The following is an 18,748-nucleotide window of genomic DNA, read 5'->3' as shown; positions in this document are numbered from 1 at the left end:
GCTGGAGGTAGACTCCTCCAGCCTCTGCGTCAATGTGGAGACTGTGCAAGTCTTCCAGTACATTGCAAAGGTGCATTTGTACCTCTATCATTCTCCTTTTTACGGGTGGCACCTGGTGTTCATTATCTGTGCCAAGCTGAGCAGAGCTTGGCGAGGAGTGCACCCACCGACGCGGACTCTCCACTGCTGCCTCTGCCACCAGTGTCTGCTCGTGTTCACTTTTGTGTGTTGACTCACCAGGTGACAATGCAACTACCTCTCTAATAGGACCCACCGAGGTGTGAGTATCTGCGCTGGTGCATGGCTCACTAAGATGTGACGGTGCGCCCTTAGAGGCAGGGAGCTCCTCTGAGAAATCGCCCTCGCCTACATCTTCAGCCCTCGATGGCCCTGGAAGAGAACATACAGCAATATTAAGATTCATCGCAGAAGTAATGTTGCGATGAACAAAAGTATAAATGTTGTGTGAGCGAGGGTGACGGGGTCACCTGATTGATGCATTGCTCTGGGTCAGGCCGACAATGAATGAGATGTATCAGAGGGTGAGTATCAGACATTGATCACATTGCATCGGGATTGGGGTGAATGGGAGAGGTGGGTTCACAAATTGGGGGAGGGGTGAAGAAGTGCACAGAAAGTGAAGGTAACTTGACACTGAGCCTTAAGTGGGTGTGAGGAGTGACGTGATGGAGTAGGCTTCTCAGGGCAGTGTGAGGGGGGGGTGATGTTCACCACGGAATGCAGGTAATTCAGTAATTATACTCACTTTTGCTGACCTGGATAGGTCATTAAATCGCTTCCTGCACTGCAACCACGACCAGGTCACCGTGCTCCTGCTGTTGACCTGTTTTGCAACCTCCAGCTACACCTTCTTGGTGGCAGAACCAGGTTTCTTCCTCCTGTCAGGTGGGTATAGCACTTCCCTCCTGTTTCTGACAGCAGCCTGTAGTGTCTCCAGGGCAGCGTCTGAGAACCTGAGTGCAGGCTTTACTCCAGGGCGGTCCATTGTGATTTTTCCTCCTTTCTCCTTCAAGGTGCATTGTTGCATTGGCCCTTTGAATAGTGGGCTTTAAATCGCGCAGTATGCCCGCTGCACAGCTTGAGGATGCGAAACCCGGAAGCTTTAATTGAGACGCGATTGCTTGGGACAGCGCACTAAATCTTTTCCCGGGTTTCCCACCTGCGTATTGACCACCCCCCACCTCCTCCCCGCTGAAGTCCCGCCTCATTGTTAAAATTAAGACCTGTATCTCCTAATGAGCTCAGCTCTATCTGACGTGGCTGAAGGGATTGGTTGATATTATTTTTCTTATGTGGGTATCAAGACATGCAAAGCATGCTATATAAATCAAATTAACAGCAATTCAGGGTGGAAATTATATTGTCTGAGGGAAAATTACAGCTTGATGCTCCTACAATTTGATTCTTCTAAAGGGCCAATCTGCTGATTGGCAATGTTTGGAGAATAGCATCAGTGGAACTTTTGCAGAAGAATGCTTAATAGTAATACTCACCAAGAACAATTTGCCAGTCAGCTGCCCATTTGAAATGAGTGGGAAGTGGCAGTGGCTGGCGGGTGGAAGTGGAAGTTAGGGTGGCAGGAGGGGATCGGCCAGCACCAAAGGGAAGCTCATTGGCAAGCAGGTATGTGGCAGCAAAGGGATTTTGGGTGGGGATCGCAGGCAGAGGGGGAAGCTTGGTGCAGAGGAGGCTTAAACTTTTCTAGTGGGGCCTGGAGGAGCACTCCTGCTCCTTCTGGCCCTACAAAGAAAGTATGAAAAATCTTACTTTAAATGTCTCCTCTGATTCTGTATCCTCTTCCCTCCGTCTTCACCTGGCTGGAAAGCCACAACCGCTTCCCTGCTCAGGCCACAGTTAAAATTGCAGTCGAGGCCCGGTGACATCATTGGCCCCCGATCTGCATATTTAAAGAAGGACCCCTTCAGCTTTAGGTGGGTGCCTTCATTGCCTGCTGAGAAGAGCAGATTAAAATTGAGACAGTGGGATGCAGGTGGGAAATCGGCGGGTAAATAACCTGGCCGATTTTAACTGCTCACCCGTCTGGTTTACGCCAGTCAGACAGGGATAAAATCAACCTTAAGGACTTGCAGGCAAATTAAAGATGTTAATTTATCCATTTTGATAATGACTGAAAGAAAGACTCTCTTAAAAAATATTAGAAGTTTTCTATATTGAAAGATAAAATCAAGTCTAAATTGCAACATATTTTGCAGTTTCCACAGGCAATCTAACATGAAGATATTTTCTGTTCTTTAATCTGATAAGTCAATATCAGTGACATCTGTTTAATACCCACAGTGGACAGATATTGTTTGTATGTATGATGGCATAAATGTCCTGCATGAAATCACATATTTACAGGATAACACTTCCTGGGGTTTTTATTCACACAGCTTTTGCTTTTTTAAAAAAAAATCCTGATTTATGGAATTTTTGCAGGAAGTTGTATTTTATTAAACAAACAAAAATGTACAAATGGGTGGTCTTTTTAAAATAACTTTTTTCCCCTCCAATTTCCTCCCATCCTTTTGCCCAGGTACGGCTCCACATGTACCCATTGCATTCTGGAACTAGCCAAATACCCATTCTTCACGTATAGGCCTAGACAGTAAGTGTCGGCAGGATTTGACTGCAAAACCTCGAAATAGGAATGGTATCTCCATACATGTTGAACTTCCATGTTGGGAAGTATAGATAGTAAATATCATTTATTAAAATTATTGGGAGAGATTTGTTATTGGTTGGCTCAGAGTTATTTCACCGCAGGGTTAGTTCAGGAGGGAATAAAATAGCCCATTCATGTAAATAAAATGAATGCATTACATTGTTGTCTTTGAACTAGATACTGTTTAGCCCATAAATTAATAGCAGCAGGTAAATCATTCACTTTGTAAGGAGCCTAAAATATAAACATTCCTTCTGCTTTTTTAGCATTGGCCTAACTGCATTCGTGAGTACGTGAAAAAACTGAGAGAAAAAAAAGGTTTAAAATAGAAGTACATCATAGAAAAGAAAAAAGAAATAAACTTGCATCTATATAGCACTTTTTACATCCTCGGGACATTCCAAAGCACTTCATAGCCAATTAATTATCTTTTGAAATGTAGTCACTATTGTTGTGTAGGCAAACAGGACAGCTAATTTTCGCATAGCGAAGTCCCACAAACAGCAATGGGATAAATACCACTTAATTTGTAAATCAAAAGCAAAATACTGTGGATGCTGGAAATAAGAACATAAGAACATAAGAAATAGGATCAGGAGTAGGCCATAGGGCCCCTCCAGCCTGCTCCGCCATTCAATCAGATCATGGCTGATCTTCGACCTCAACTCCACTTTTCCGCCCAATCCCCATATCCCTTGATTCCCCTAGAGTCCAAAAATCTATCCAGCTCAGCCTTGAATGTATTCAATGACTCAGCATCCACAGCCCTCTGGGGTAGAGAATTCCAAAGATTCACAACTCTCTGCATGAAGAAATTCCTCCTCAGTCTTGACCCCTTATCCTGCGACTATGGCCCCGAGTTCAAGACTCCCAAGACCAGGGGAAACAATCTCTCAGCATCGACCTGTCAAGCCCCCTCATAATCTTGTATGTTTCAATGAGATCATCTCTCATTCTTCTAAACTCCAGAGAGTATAGGCCCATTCTACCCAACCTCTCTTCATAGGACAACCCTCAATCAATCTAATGAACCTTTGTTGCACCTCCTCTAAGGCAAGTATATCCCTCCTTAGATAAGGAGACCAAAGCTGTACATAGTACACCAGGTGAGGTCTCACTAAAGCCCTGTACAACTGTAGTAAGACTTCCCTACTCTTGTACTCTAACCCCCTTGCAATAAAGGCTAACATGCCATTTGCTTTCCTAATTGCCTGCTGTACCTGCATACTAACTTTTTGTATTTCTTGTACGAGGACACCCAAGTCTCTCTGAACACCAACATTTAATAGTTTCTCACCATTTAAAAAATATTCTGTTTTTCTATTCTTCCTACTAAAGTGAATAACCTCACATTTCCTCACATTATACTTCATCTGCCACCTTCTTGACCACTCACTCAATCTGTCTATATCCCTTTGCAGACTCTTTGTATCCTCCTCACAGCTTACTTTCCTACCTAGCTTTGTATCGTCAGCAAACTTGGATACATTACACTCGGTCCCTTCATCTAAGTCATTAATATAGATTGTAAATAGCTGAGGCCCAAGCACCGATCCTTGCGGCACCCCACTAGTTATAGCCTGCCAACCTGAGAATGACCCGTTTATCCCTACTCCGTTTTCTGTCCTTTAACCAATCCTCTATCATGCTACTATATTACCCCAACCCCATAAACCCTTACCTTGTGTAACAACCTTTTATGTGGCACTTTATCGAATGCCTTTTGAAAATCCAAATATACCACATCCACAGGTTCCCCTTTATCTACCCTGCTAGTTACATCATCAAAAAACTCTAATTAATTTAACAAACATGATTTCCCTTCCATAAAACCATGTTGACTCTGTCTAATCGTACTATGATTTTCTAAGTGCCCCATTAACACTTCCTTTATAATGGATTCCAGCATTTTCCTGACGACCGATGTCAGGCGAACTGGCCTGTAGTTCCCTGTTTTCTCTCTCCCTCCCTTCTTGAATAGTGGGGTAATATTTGCTACCTTCCAGTCCACTGGGACCGTTCCAGAATCTAGAGAATTTTGGAAGATCATAACCAATGCATCCACTGTCTCTGCAGCTACCTCTTTTAGAACCCACGGATGTAGGCCGTCGTCCAGGGGATTTGTTGGCTTTTAGTCCCATTAGTTGGTCCAGTACTTTTTCTCTAGTGACATTAATTGTTTTAAGTTCCTCACTATTTTTGGTATGCTTTTTGTGTCTTCTACTGTGAAGACAGATACAAAATATTTGTTTAACGCATCTGCCATTTCCTGATTCCCCATTATAATTTCTCCTGTCTCAGCCTCTAAGGGACCAACATTCACTTTTGCTACTCTCTTCCTTTTTACATACTTGTAGAAGCTCTTACAATCCGTTTTTATATTTCTTGCTAGTTTACTTTCATATTCTATTTTCTCCCTTCTTATCAACTTTTTGGTCATCCTTTGTTGGTTTCTAAAACTCTCCCAATCCCCAGGCTTATTATTCTTTTTGGCAACATTATAGGCTTCTTCTTTCAATCTAATACTCTCCTTAACTTCTTTAGTTAGCCATGGGTGGATCACTTTTCCCTTGGAGTTTTCATTTCTCAATGGAATGTATATTTGTTGAGAATATTGAAATATTTCCTTGAATGTTTGCTATTGCTTTTCATCTGTCAAGCCCTTCAATTTAATTTCCCAATCTATCTTTGACAACTCACCCCTCATACCTATATAATTGGCTTTAATTAAGTTTGAGACTCTAGTTTCTGACTTAAATATGTTACTTTCAAACTCAAGGTGAAATTCTATCATATTATGATCACTCTTCCCCAGAGGTTCTTTTACTGTGAGATTACGAATTAACCCTATCTCATTGCATAATACAAGATCTAAAATAGCCTGTTCCTTGGTTGGTCCATGACCTATTGCTCTAGGAAACTGACTCGAATACATTCTATGAACTCGTCCTCGAAACTACCTTTGCCAATTTGATTGGCCCAGTCTATATGCAGATTAAAGGCCCCCATGATGACTGCATTTCCTTTGTTACAAGCTCCTATTATTTCATGATTAATACTCTGTCCAATGATATTGCTACTATTAGGGGGCCTATAAACTACTCCCACCAATGTTTTCTGCCCCGAGTTGAAATCTGAAATAAAAACAGAAAATGTTGGAAATATTCAGCAAGTCAGGCAGCATCTGTGGAGAAAGAAACAGAGTTGACGTTTCAGGTCGATGACCCTTTGTCAGAATTGGAAGAAGTTGAAGATGAAACAGTTTTTAAGCAAGTTCAGAGCCAGGGAAAGTGGGGTAGGAGGGGGAGAGGAGGCAAGAACAAAAGGGAAGGTCTCTGATTGGGTGGAGGGCAGGAGTGATTAAATGACAAAAGGGATGATGGTGCAAGACAAGGAGGGTGGTAATGGGACAAGAAAAAAAACAAAAAATGGGTCTGGAGGAGCTGTAAATGGCAACATCAGAACCATTACCAGCACTTGCTGTCCAAAAAAATGGGAGGAGTGTTTATGATCTGAAGTTATTGAAATCAATGATGAATACAGCAGGTTGTAAAGTGCCTAATTGAAAGATGAGGAGCTGTTCCTCGAGCTTCCATTGAGCTTCATTGGAACAATGTAAGAGGTTGAGGACTGAGAGGTCGGAGTGGGAGTAAAACGGAGACTTAAAATGGCAAGCAATTGGCAGGTCAGGGTTACGCTTACAGACTGAGTGGAGGTGTTAAGCAAAGCGGACACCCAGGCTGCGTAGAGGAGACCGCATTGTGAGCAGCGAATACAGTAAACTAAATTGAAAGAAGTACAGGTAAATCACTGTTTCACCTGGAAGGAGTGTTTGGGGCCCTGGACGGTGGGAAGGGAGGAGGTGAAGGGGCAGGTGTTGCATCTCCTGCACTCGCATGGGAAAGTGCCGTGGGAAAGAGAGTGGGTGTTGGGAGTGATGGAAGACTGGACCAGGGTGTCGCAGAGGGAGCGGTCTCTTCGGAATGCTGAAAGGGGAGGGGAGGGGAAGGTGTGTTTGGTGGTGGCATTGCACTGGAGGTGGCAGAAATGGTGGAGGATGATCCGTTGAATGTGGAGGCTGGTGGGGTGGAAGATGAGGACAAGGGGGACCCTATCGTGGTTCTGGGAGGGAGGGGAAGAGGTGAGGGCAGAAGTGCGAGAAATGGGACGGACACGGCCGAGAGGGCCCTGTTAACTACAGTGGGGGGGGGGGGGGGGGGGGAGTCCTCGGTTGAGGAAAAAGGGAGACATATCAGAAGCACTGGTGTGGAAGGTGGCATCTTCAGAACAGATGCGACAGAGATGGAGAAACTGAGAGAAGGGAACAGAGTCCTTACAGGAAACAAAGTGGGAGGAAGTGTAATCAAGGTAGCTGTGGGAGTTGGTGGGCTTATAATAGATATGGGTTCACAGCCTATTCCCAGAAATGGAGATAGAGAAAGAGAAGGGAAGAGTCGGAAATGGATCATGTTAAGGTGAGGGAAGGGTGGAAATTGGAAGGAAAGTTGATGAAATTTTCCAGTTTGGGGCAAAGGCAGGAAATGGCACTGATAAAGTCATCAATGTACCGGAAAAAGAGGTGAGGGAGGGGACCTGAGTAGGACTGGATCAAGGAATGTTCCATGTATCCCACAAAAAGGCAGGCATAGCTAGGACCCATACGGGTTCCCATAGCAACACCTTTTATTTGGAGGAAGTGAGTGGAGCCAAAGGAGAAGTTGTTTAACATAAGAACAAGTTCAGCCAGGCAGAGGAGGGTGGTGGTGGGTTGGGGCTAGTTGGGCCTCCATTCAAGGAAGAAGCAGAGAGTCCACAGGCCGTCCTGGTGGGGGATAAAGGTGTAGAGGGACTGGACGTCCATGGTGAAAAGGAGACGGTTAGGGCCGGGGGACTAGAACCTGCTAAATTGGCAGAGGGTGTCGGAAGAGTCGTGGACGTAGGTCAGAAGAGACTGGACAAGGTTGAGATAGGAAGAAATATGTTCCGTGGGGCAAGAACAGGCTGAAACGATGGACCTCCCGGAGCAGTCCTGTTTGTGGATCTTGAGAAGGAGGTAGAAATGGGCTGTGCGGGGTTGGGGTCTATGAGATTGGAGGCCACTTAATTTGTTTTTGATGATGCTGATTGAAGGATAACTGTTGGCCTGAGTACAAGGAGAACACCCCCACTCTTCTTTGAAAGATATCCTGGGATCTTTTACATTGACCTGTAGGTGTCAGCTGTAGCTCAGTGGTAGTACTTTCACCTCTGAGTTAGAAAGTCCTGGGTTCAAGCCTCACCCCAGAAACTTGAGTACATAATCTAGGCTGACACTTCATTGCAGCACTGAGGGAGTGCCGCACTGTCACAGGTGCTGTTAAACTGAGACCCTGTCTGTGCTCTCAGATGGATGTAAAAGATCTCATGCTACTGTTTGAAGATGAGCAGCGGAGTCTCCAGGCCAATATTTATTCCTCAACGAACACCTAAAACAGATTATCTAGTCATTATCTCATTGCTGTTTGTGGGACCTTGCTGAGCATAAATTGGGTATTATATTTCCTACATTACAACAGTGACTACATTTCAAAAGTACTTCATTGGCTGTAAAGCACGTTGGGACATCCTGAGGTAGTGAAAGGCGCTATATAAATGCAAGTACTTTCCTTCTTTTAAGGACAAAGAGTTGCCTCTTTCTGGGTTGGACAAAATAAGCAATTATACCTATTAGGTGCAAGCCAGTAATACTTGGAGGAGAACATGAAAAGTTTAAGAACCAAAGGTTAGATTTTCAACTTGCTTCCCAGGTATAAAACTGGTGTTACGTATTGGCTGCCCATTATAGAGAGCACCTGATTTTCATTTCTACTTTCTGTAATCGTTCCCGTGAAGCGCCTTGGGATGTTTTATTATGTTAAAGGTGCTATGTAAATGCAAGTTGTTGTTATTGTTGTAGTGTAATGGGTGGCTGATCCTCCACACCAGTTTCACATCCGGGTGTCAAATAGAAAATCTACACCAAATCTCACACTGAACCAGGGGTCAGATTTGATTTTTTTCCCTCTAAAATTCTGGAGGATCAAACTTCCATTGATCAAGATATTGCAATCCTGTACCCCAAAAATAAAATTTGGTGTTTGGGACACCAGCCCCAGCTTCTACATTCTTGTTCAAATGGCTTTTAATTTCCGTACAGTTTTACTTTAAAGTACAAAATAATTCCTCTCTTGTACGGTGTTGTGAGTCAAGTATTATTCTACGGTGATGACCCTATAGCAGGCCCGTGGTACTCAGCACCACATTCAACTGTCATTATTTTCATTTGATTGATTCCATAGTATTAAAATAAATGAGATGTCAGGAATCCTGTCATAAGGCAGCAATTTAATCTTGAAAATCATATGATGTGCATAAATTACTTACGGTTTGGTCTCATCGTTTATGTCATCACCTAATCCCCTCGAGTCTTATCATTCAGTGTCCACCATGAGGCCTTCAATATGTAATTAAAATACTGGCCCTGATTTTCATTCTTCCCTCATATTAGCACAAATTCCTGATGTGTCAATCAATAACACAACAAGCCTCGCTGCCATCAGAGTGTAAAAGTTGTCACTTCTACTAATATTCAGAATTGTTTTATTTCTACACTGCTCACAGCTTGGATTCCCCTTTCCACCTCCCCAGCTGTTTCTGCATTAAGCCATTGCAGTAATGCAGGTTTCATTACGGAAATGGAAGAGGGAAAATAAGGGAAGAACATTTGTTTAAAAATGTTATCAGGTGAAATTTATAGTCAATCTCTCAGTGGGAAAAAGCAGGAAGTTGATCATTTGACTTACCACTTCATTCCATGGGTAAAACCACCTTTGCATCACTTCCTACCACTGGCACTGAAATAAATGGGAACAATTGCTAGCTTGCTAACCACATTTTTTTTGCACTAGCATTGGAATGCCTGGTGCACAGGGAAATTCACAGTTCTGCGTGTGTCCACAGTGTAACAGCTGCCTTAACACTAATCCAGAGGACAGGGGAAACCAAGGTCACTGGTTTTTAAGTACAGATTAATTGAGGAGTATGTGCACAAGCATGTAAACAACTGTAGTTAAAGGGCATCATTTTAGCATGGAGCTGGGAACCCAGCGTGTGGGTAAATGTTCATGTGGGGAACCTGGAAATCAAGTGAGTGTGTTGCAAGCTACAATCCCAAATCAATGAAAGGTAAGTATTTGTGCTTCCGGGTTTCCCATGCAACAGCTAGTCAGATTGACAGGCCGGCTGTGCTCGGGAGGGAAAGGAGATGCGAATCAGAGAGGTGGGAGGGAGAGATTATGGGCCATGGGGGGAGGGGGTGGGGGGGGCATGGAGGACGTCGTGTGGGGGGCCTTGGAGAAGATTGGGGGCGGGGGGCCTTGAAGAAGACAGGGGGGCATCCACCATCCGGAGAGTGTTCACCATCGGGAGCGGGGGGGTCGGCCGATCACGGAGGTCCGGTTGCACCAAGTGAACTTGTTGAGCCTGAATAAAGCAGTCCTGCTGCTCCGGGCCTACAAGCAGTGCAATAAAGGTACTCACCTCATGGATCCGGCCCTTCTCGCCTGCTTTCACCTGCCGAGAATCAGAAGTGACGGAAAACCCGTGAAGGTAAGGTTTACCTTTTTAATACACAAACATGAAGCACATTACCCCTTTAACAATCTGCCCGTTGGTATTAAGAGGGGACGGGACTTATAGGTTTCGGTTGTGCACGCGTATCTAAACGTGCCTGGGTTAAACCTGGAAGTGGACGCATTGGAGCCGTATTGCAGTCCCACTTCAAAAACTTAACTGACAGCCACATAAATACTGTGGCTACAAGGGAAGGTCAGAGGCTGGGTATTCTGTGGCGAGTGACTCACCTCCTGACTCCCCAAAGCCTTTCTACCATCTACAAGGCACAAGTCAGGAGTGTGACGGAATATTCTCCACTTGCCTGGATGAGTGCAGCTCCAACAACACTCAAGAAGCTCGACACCATCCAGGACAAAGCAGCCCGCTTGATTGGCACCCCATCCACCACCCTAAACATTCACTCCCTTCACCATCGGCGCACTGTGGCTGTAGTTTGTACCATCCACAGGATGCACTGCAGCAACTCGCCAAGGCTTCTTCAACAGCACCTCCCAAGCCCACGACCTCTACCACCTAGAAGGTCAAGAGCAGCAGGCACATGATAACACCACCACCTGCACATTCCCCTCCAAGTCACACACCATCCTGACTTGGAAATATATCGCCATTCCTTCATCGTCGCTGGGTCAAAATCCTGGAACTCCCTACCTAACAGCACTGTGGGAGAACCTTCACCACACGGACTGCAGCAGTTTAAGAAGGCGGCTCACCACCACCTTTTCAAGGGCAATTAGGGATGGACAATAAATGCCGGCCTTGCCAGCGACGCCCACATCCCATGAATGAATAAAAAAAAAACTCCCAACTGCCCCCAACCCACATTTACATTTTCCCAAAAGGAATTTTATTTGACGATTTACCCAATGAGCATTTTCTAGATAAAGAGCCTGTCTGATAATGTTTCTATCCTCTGTTTGATTTTGAATTGTGGGTTGTCTGGCTGTAGGGTTTATAAAACCTAGATTACCATAATCTCCAATACAACTATTAGAATTTGTATGGCATTTTCTAGTTACTCCATGGACTGAATGTCCCTTTCCTGATCTTTTGGAGCCAGAACATGTTCTGGTTTCAGTGCCTGGTATCTGGTGAGCAATAATTCGCAGCTGGTTGAAATTGTCACAGATGCACATCTCTCAGAAACACCTCTAAGTGATTCACATACACTGGGTGACACTGAGGTGCAGTGAGTGTGGTTGTGTGGATAATGACTGCAGCCATGTAAACATGGCACACTCTGATCTGGAACATGCTGTAAAGAAGAGGCAGAGTGGATACTGGGCATTTGCCCCATGGGAGGGAGGAAAATCATCAGGCAAGTTACTCCAGGGCTCTTTCGCACATATCCTAGTGATGGGTTACAGAGCAGTGTGGTACATGGTGAGGAAGGGAGGAGCTAAAGTGGGAGAAAATAACAAATAGAAAGAAACTGGCATAAAACCATGAAGCTTTCATCACTCCCCCCTTCCCAATTTTATCCTCGATCTTCTGAATTTGTTGACCCATGCTGGAGTACAATTCCAATGGCACCAGCACCCACTAAGTACCTCACCCAACTGGCTGTTTGTCAACTATGAACCAAGACAGTGAAGCCTGGATTTTCTGCTTGGGTATCATCGCCAGCAACAACACAACAACTTGCATTTAGAGGGCATAGTTGCCTTTAACGTCGTAAAATGTACCAAGGCACTTCACAGGAGCATAATCAGACAAAAATTGACACCGAGCCAAGGAAGGAGACATTGGGACATGTGTCCAAATGCTTGGTTAAAGAGGTAGGTTTTAAAGAGCGTCTTAAAGGAAAGAGAGGTGGAGATACGGAGAGGTTTAGGGAGGGAATTCCAGAGTTTAGGGCCCAGATGGTGGAAGGCATAGCCGCCTATGGTGGGGGGGAAGGAAATCAGGGATGCACAAGAGGTTAGAATTTGAGAAATGCAGAGTTTTCGGAGGGTTGTAGTGCTGGAGGAGTTTACAGAGATAGGGAGGGGTGGGGCCATGGAGGGATTTGAATAGGAGGATGAGAATTTTAAAATCGAGGCGTGGGTGGATCGGGAGCCAAGGTGGATCAGCAAGCACAGGGATGATGAGTGAACGGGGCTTGATGCGAGTTAGGATATGGGCAACAGAGTTTTGGATGAGCTTAAGTTTATGGAGGGTGGAAGATGGGAGGCCGGCAAGGGCAGTATTTAAATAGTATGATGGAGCAAAATTCATGCCCCTGATTCAAGTGGGCTGTCTCTGCCTTAGTTTCTGAGGTCAGCCTAATTGAAATATTTGGGGTGAACTCCAGGCATCAGGAACTTCTCTAATTCTGAGCACACCCTTTTGAGGGGGGAGGGGGGGAGGGAAGGGGAACGGCAAGATGCTGTAGAATTTAAAGGCTTGCAACAACTTAAAGGGTTAGGCATCCAACAAAATGATCACTATTCAAATAATGTCTGCCTGGTCTGCTGGAAGGCTCAGCATGCCTGGGATCTCGCATGCGACCGTGGAAATGATGCTAGAGAAAGTGAGGCAGCGGATCAAGGCTTAATCTCACTCTCCTGATCACTCCCCACCCCTCTTCATATTCCTCTTGCTCAAGAGACTTTTAAATTTCTTTTTAAAATAATTTATGGACTCTGCTTCAATCATTTGTGGCAGAGAATTCCATATTCTAACCAGGTGCCACTAGCATTTTAACTAATGGGAACCAGGTGCACATGAGACCTCAAATAATAAACCTTTCTCTGAGCTAGTGTTCAGTGCTTTATCAGAGAAGCGGGTGTAAACGTCTAGCCACAAGAATCAATCATTACTAGCTGTAGCTTTCTTTTGGTTTTTTTTGAGAATGGTGTCATCACATCAGCTGATACCAAGCATTGTTGTGCGTAGATAGCACAGTTGTAAATTCGTCTTAGTTAATAGTTTGATGAGTTAGCTCCTCAGGTGGTACTGGCACTGGCTGATATGAATGTCCCCACTCCAGCAATTAGTTTTGATCAAGTCTAGATATCAGGGTTGTCAATGTTGCAATCATGATGTGGAGATGCTGGTGATGGACTGGGGTGGACAAATGTAAGGGATCTTACAACACCAGGTTATAGTCCAACTGTTTTATTTGAAAATCACAGGCTTTCGGAGGCTTTCTCCTTCGTCAGGTGAGTGTGACACTCACCTGAAGAAGGAGAAAGCCTCCGAAAGCTTGTGATTTTCAAATAAAACTGTTGGACTATAACCTGGTGTTGTAAGATTCCTTACAAATGTTGCAGTCAGCTTAGGAGTCAAATGGTTCTGGCAACATCACCGTATTTGACGTTGCCTGTGGGTCACTCCTATAGTAAACACCGTTCTAGTGGATAACCATTCATCTTTGGCGTCAGGCCCAGTAAATATAAACAGAAAAGCCATGGCAAAATCAGCAAGAAGCTTTGTCACATTTTGAAGTGCTCCTGGGCCTTCCCAGTTGTAGAAGGTCACAGTAATCAAACATGCTTAAAGCCAGATAAAATATTCAACATCCACTATTTAATCAGGATGTTCTGAAAAAATACAATGACGATACTGAGGCAGGGGTTAACTATAATGAAAAATAATAAATGTTTGACAATATTGCAGGATGCCCCCAGCTGATATATGACAATGGTGTGTTCAATGATGACTCTACTAAAGCTTACTTAATATTTGTATGAAATATAATATTCATAGTATTGATTTAATTAATTGGTGTCAGCCTGGTTCAATTGGTAACATGTTCATCTGAGTCAGAAGGTTGTGGGATTAAATTCCACTCCAGGCTTTGAGCGCATAATCAAGACTGACACTTCAGTGCTGCTGCATTGTTTGATGAGATGTTAAACTGAGGTCCCATCTGCTCTTACAATGGTTCAGCTGACAGTAAAGAGCCCATGGTACTATCAAAGAACAGGGAGTTCTCCTGGTGTTTTGGCCCTCCCCCATAACCAACATCACTGAAAACAGATTAGCTGGCCATTCATCTCATTATTGTTAGTGTTTGCTGTGCACAAAAAAGGCAGCAGTGTTTGCCCACACAGCAGCGGCTGCACTTCAAGATCATCTCTTGTATGTAAAGTGTTTTGAGATGTGATAAGGTGCTTTATAAATAATGCTTTTTGCTTGTTCACAGCACCAAAGTAGTAGGTTTCTCTCCTAATGTAGATGTGATGAAATGAGTAGCCAACACTGAACAAGAACATTTTCTAAAAGCTGATTTATGGTGATTTGAATATCAACCAGTAAATCTTCCCTCTATATTAGGTCAGTATTTAAAGCATTGAATCCTTTGCTGGGGTTCCTAGTCCTCTGGTATCTTGCCCAATTACCCATTATTCATGTGTGAGTCTAAATAGTGAGTGTCAGCAGGTTATTCACAGCTAAACTGGATTGTGTCGTCGTCGTCAACAACAACAACAACTTGCATTTATATTGCACCTTCAACATGGTAAAACGTCCCAAGGTGCTTCACAGGAGCGTTATCAAACAACATTTGACGAGTCACATAAGGAGATAGTAGGACAGGTGACCAAAAGCTTGGTCAGAGGTAGGTTTTGAGGAGCATCTTATAGGAGGAGAGAGAGGTAGCGATGCGGAGAGGTTTAGGGAGGCAATTCCAGAGCTTAGGGCCTAGACAGCTGAAGGCACTGCCACTAATGGTGGAGCGATTAAAATTGAGGATGCTCAAGAGGCCAGAATTGGAGGAGCACAGAGATCTCCTCACCTGATATCCACACGCATGCACTTCTAGCAAGGATTAGAACCATAAGATGTTTACAGCTCAGAAGGAAGCCATTCAGCCCATTGTGTCTGTGCACTTCTTTGCTAGTGCAATATCTCCTCTAGTGCATCTATGCTCTCATTTCCACCATCATTTGTAAAAAAAAGTGCAAAATATTTATTTAATATCTCCACCATACCATCATCTTCCACAATTAGCCTCCCTCCTTCACCCAAGTGGTCCTACTCTCTTTAACTATTCTTTTACTTTACTTATAAAAGCCGTTATATTTCCTTCTATATTATCTGCTGGCCTTTTTTAATATTCCTGCTGAATTGCAATCAGGAATGGGAACCACAACCAATTTTCCCCTCATTAACCCAGATGTGCTGAGGTCAATCATTGTGCCCCAACAGCAACTGTGCCTGAATTCAACTAATTGAGAACAGACCAGAGATTGAACCTGAAAACTACCCAGGAAGTAAAGCTCAATTACTCACTGTTTTAACCAGCTGGGCTGTCGGGGGATTAGATCAGTTTTTAAGTGGAATTATAATGAACAGATTAATGTTTGAATGACTTTTGGAGGACAATAAATGGATGCACTGATTCCTTAAATTGAGACATGGGTCAGTATATTTAAATTAAGATTTAAACATCTCGGCATACTAAAATCTATAGGGTAAAGCTCCTGCCTGTTGTTTGTCAGCTCTCAAAAGGATTATAACCTCAAATAAAAACAGCCACAAGACTCTCAATAAACCCCTTGCAGCTAAACTGACCTGTTTAACCTGCTGCACAGTTGTGGAGAGGAAAGCTATCTTGCCAAGTGGAACCAGCTCCCATCCATTCACTGTTTATCACTCCAATTACTCCAGCAATTAAGCTGTTTGCTCATCCCAACATACTTCAGGATTTATTACTGCAATTTGATTAACAAAGGTGCTTTACAGATAACATCACAAACTATATAGTGCAGTCAGAAAAAATCTGCAAATTAACATTTTGTATGAATTAGGAAGGTGCCAGGTTTTGCTTGATTCCTCGTCTGTACTGAATTGGTTACAACTGACCTCAGTATCCTTGAGTTAGGGTAGAAAAAAAGAAAATCAGTTGACATTCTCCCTCCTGATTCCCATCCAGTGACCCCTCTTAGAGGGGCATGTGAGATGACGACACATGACAGCATGATTGAACTCGGCTGCAAAGCTCCATGACCAAAGAGCCTGCCGACATTTATCATCAAGGCTCACACATCAACAATGGCCATTTGGGGCGAGGTTCTAGAAGAAACAAACCCCAGCAGGAAGTCAACATGCTCAGGAAAAGTGGGGGGAAGCATGAGGAAAAAAAAATCTGAGCAAATCCCTAGAATTTCTTTCCTACAAATTGCCCAATATATGTGTGAATGGATTAAAGTAAAGCTTTTTACTGAGACAAGGCTGACATCACTGCAGTTGACTTGTGCTTGTCACTTATATGATAAAGCTTCATGTGACTTTTTTATGGCCCCCTATCTTCTCTCCTGATAGTCATGACTCATACTCGACATTAACAGTAGAAACATTGATCAATTATTTTCTCTTCCTGAGGTCATGCATTTCTAATTTTTATGGCTCAACACTAGCCATGCATTGTATTCGCCAACTAAGCTGGGATGGAGGCCTATTTCACTGAACTTCGACATGCAAACTGAACAATTATTTATTGTGTCCATGGAGGCGGGAGAGAGCAACTGCATGCCAGCAAGGAGTCAACACCTTCAAAAGAGATGGGAGAGAAAATTGGAAGCAAAAATAAAAAATATTGCCTACTTCTTTGAACAGTCTGCTCCAAGATCTCTGTTTAGAGATGTTATACTGTACTGCTGGAATGTTCATGCTTCAGTAAATACTTTATTCAATGCGAATTTTGCAGGTTGCTGGTATTTAGAGAATTTTACTATTTGTCACCCTCCTGAATGCATCGACTCATTCTGTGGCATGGTCCCACAAACACCAGCAGAGCTCAAGAATCTCCCATCAGTTGTGAGTCAAAACAGTGAATCTTTGCAGGTATTTGGCATTAAGGAGAGGAGACTCACAGCAGAAGCTCCTGGCCTAGAAACGTACACTTTCTGGCAGGAGTCATTGGATAGCGATCAGGAATGGTTGATTTTGTTCCTTCGCTATCCCAGGGGTTCTGAGGCCAACTCTAGTGCCCCTACTACTGACCTGGCTGAGATCAGCTAACGGTACAGAAAGAATTCAAACCTGGGATCATTCTGGTCTACACGGCTCAGTTAGAGTCTGGACAGTACACTTTACTCATTCAGCCATAAGCAGAGCTTTTTATGAGCTGATTTTTAAAATTATGACATTTCTTTGAGGCACTGTCGATAACATAAATTGTATCATTACACCACCGTATATACATTGCTGAAAACATTCCTAACAACTTTCTAGTGGTGAAAATGTCCCTTTAAAAATACACTCATTTTACTCAGAGTAATGTCTAGGCTTTGTACTGTTAAGGAAGAGAGATAATCAATACCATAACTCATACTCATAACTCTACTAGACCTGTGTAAGCAGTTAGATTAAATGTAATACTGACATCAAACTGGGTTGTTTACTGACAAGATTATTTTGACAGATGAGTTACAATGTCAAGCTCCATTTACAGTGTCCTCAAAATACACCGCAATGTCAGCTAAGAAAAACAATTGTTGGTCATCATGACTGTGACATTTTAATTCCTCTCAGGTTCTGACCTTGTGAAAGGGCAGAGTGTAATTGCCAAGTTGGGGGTGTTTTGTATTGGAATTACATGCCACCTAGAACTGGATTAAGATGTCCAATCTCATTTGGCTTCATCTTTTGCAGTCAACACAGGCAGATGATTATTCCACATGTGTGGCTGGACTTGAACTGTTCCCTGAAGGTGAAAGAACAATCGTTCAACAGATGGTGCTAACCATCTGTTATTGTTTCATCATTTTCAAGGCTCAAGGAAACCTCACATTTCCTTACTTGCCTTGATTGATTTGGTTCCTTATGTTGAAATTTAGGTTCCAAAACAATTGGCACCATTCCCTGGTTCAGTGAATATTGCACATAGCCCTGTGACTAATGATGCTTACCGTTCCTTCCAGTAACCTTACAGTACAGATGACATAATAGAGTGGACACAACTTGCTACCATCTGCTCTTAAATTTTGAAAGCAACAATGGCACAAAGCCAGAATGATTTGACTTAGAGAAAGTAAGTTATTCTGCAAAATGTTTACATCTTTTAACATCACCACGTGGAATCATTTATGTGGCTTTGAGCAGGACTTAATCAAATGGTATCTATGCCACAGGTTTAATTTAAATGTAAGCATGCTTTATGGCATTACATAGCTGAACTTATTCCAAAGGAAACTATAGGCTTCATTGGAATATGTAGCTCATATATCCATTCTAATCCATGGCTATAATATGGAGATATTGTATGTCAAGGAATCATGAGAGGCAAGTTAACGTTCTAGATGGTCAGTTAGAATGACAGATTCAATCCCAGTCTGTCCTGAATTAGCTGATGTCAGTCAATGCAGCAGTAAAGATACTACATTAGCATCAGTACTCCTGGATTAGGGAAAGGAAAATTGACCAGGTTTCCCACTCCTAATCACACTGGAAGTACATGTTATGGATGCTGAATGAGGGCAGAAT

The 18,748-nt window shown here is 43.3% G+C and overlaps 1 long non-coding RNA gene across 1 annotated transcript in view; it reads right to left on the bottom strand.

The window, feature by feature from the left end:
- LOC137326627 (uncharacterized) overlaps nucleotides 1-9,573 on the bottom strand; it is a 74,440-nt gene extending 64,867 nt beyond the window's left edge. The window contains exon 1 of the long non-coding RNA XR_010964248.1: nucleotides 9,508-9,573. This is a non-coding gene — a long non-coding RNA (uncharacterized lncRNA). The remainder of the gene's footprint in view (nucleotides 1-9,507) is intronic.
- Nucleotides 9,574-18,748: the final 9,175 nt, after the last annotated feature.

This window comes from Heptranchias perlo, chromosome 10 (genome assembly GCF_035084215.1).
Source record: "Heptranchias perlo isolate sHepPer1 chromosome 10, sHepPer1.hap1, whole genome shotgun sequence".
NCBI classification, from domain to species: Eukaryota; Metazoa; Chordata; class Chondrichthyes; order Hexanchiformes; family Hexanchidae; genus Heptranchias; species Heptranchias perlo.
The sequence above is the reverse complement of the archived record's forward strand: the minus strand, read 5'-3'. Positions and strand labels throughout refer to the sequence as shown.